The following is a 1,086-nucleotide window of genomic DNA, read 5'->3' as shown; positions in this document are numbered from 1 at the left end:
TTTCATGTTGTTGATGCTAAATTCTGACTCTACCATCTGAATGTCGCAGCAGAAATCCAGACTCATCAGACCAGGCAACGTTTTTCCAATCTTCTGTTGTCCAGTTTTGGTGAGCCTGTGTGAATTGTAGCCTCAGTTTCCTGTTCTTAGCTGACAGGAGTGGGACTAGGTGTGGTCTTCTGCTGCTGTAGTCTATCCTCCTCAAGGTTTGTTGTGTTGTGTGTTCAGAGATGATCTTCTGCCTACCTCAGTTGTAACGGGTGGTTATTTGAGTCACTGTTGCCTTTCTATCAGCTCCAACCAGTCTGCCCATTCTCCTCTGACCTCTGGCATCAACAAGGCATTTGCACCCACAGAACTGCCGCTCACTGGATATTTTCTCTTTTTCGGACCATTCTCTGTAAACCCTAGAGATGGTTGAGGGTGAAAATCCCAGTAGATCAGCAGTTTCTGAAAACCAGCCCGTCTGGCACCAACAACCATGTTCAAAGTCACTTCAATCAACCTTTCTTTCTCATTCTGATGCTTGGTTTGAACTTCAGCAGATCGTCTTGGCCATGTCTACATACCTAAATGCATTTAGTTGCTGCCGTGTGACTGGATGATTTGACATTTATGTGAATGAGCAGTTAGACAGGTTTACCTAATAAAGTGGCCAGTGAGTGAATCTTATAGGGCTGGTTATTAACTKGTTATTAACTGCTAAAGGTTGATAATGTTCTGTTAAAATAAACTAGGATCTTTCAGCTAAACGACACCGAAAAAGCTAATATTTACCTTCAAAATAAAAGCTTCAAGCTGGAAATGGACAACAAATCCCTGCTAGAAAATAATTGCTTGCGCTTTACTTTGAAATGCATAAACTGGGGTTTCTTTCTCCCTCTTGTCGGTCGATATGAAACGCTTATGTCATGCTAAATTTTTCAGCGGTATCACCCAGCCCTAATACAGTTGTGGTCAAAAGTTTACATACMCTTGTAAAGAAACAAAATGTTATGGCTGTCTTGAGTTTTCAATAAGTTCTACAACTCTTATTTTTCTGTGATAGAGTGATCGGAACACATACATGTTTGTCACAAAAAACAG

General features: G+C 41.1%; 1 protein-coding gene across 1 annotated transcript in view; it reads left to right on the top strand.

Annotated features, from left to right (window-relative positions):
* The window catches only part of zdhhc20b (zDHHC palmitoyltransferase 20b), a gene marked incomplete in the record, with an annotated part of 23,451 nt that overhangs the window by 18,841 nt on the left and 3,524 nt on the right, over positions 1 to 1,086 (top strand).

Source organism: Austrofundulus limnaeus, unplaced genomic scaffold, assembly GCF_001266775.1.
Source record: "Austrofundulus limnaeus strain Quisiro unplaced genomic scaffold, Austrofundulus_limnaeus-1.0 Scaffold201, whole genome shotgun sequence".
Classification (NCBI taxonomy): Eukaryota; Metazoa; Chordata; class Actinopteri; order Cyprinodontiformes; family Rivulidae; genus Austrofundulus; species Austrofundulus limnaeus.
Note: the sequence above shows the minus strand (reverse complement) of the source record. Positions and strands in the feature narration are given on the sequence as shown.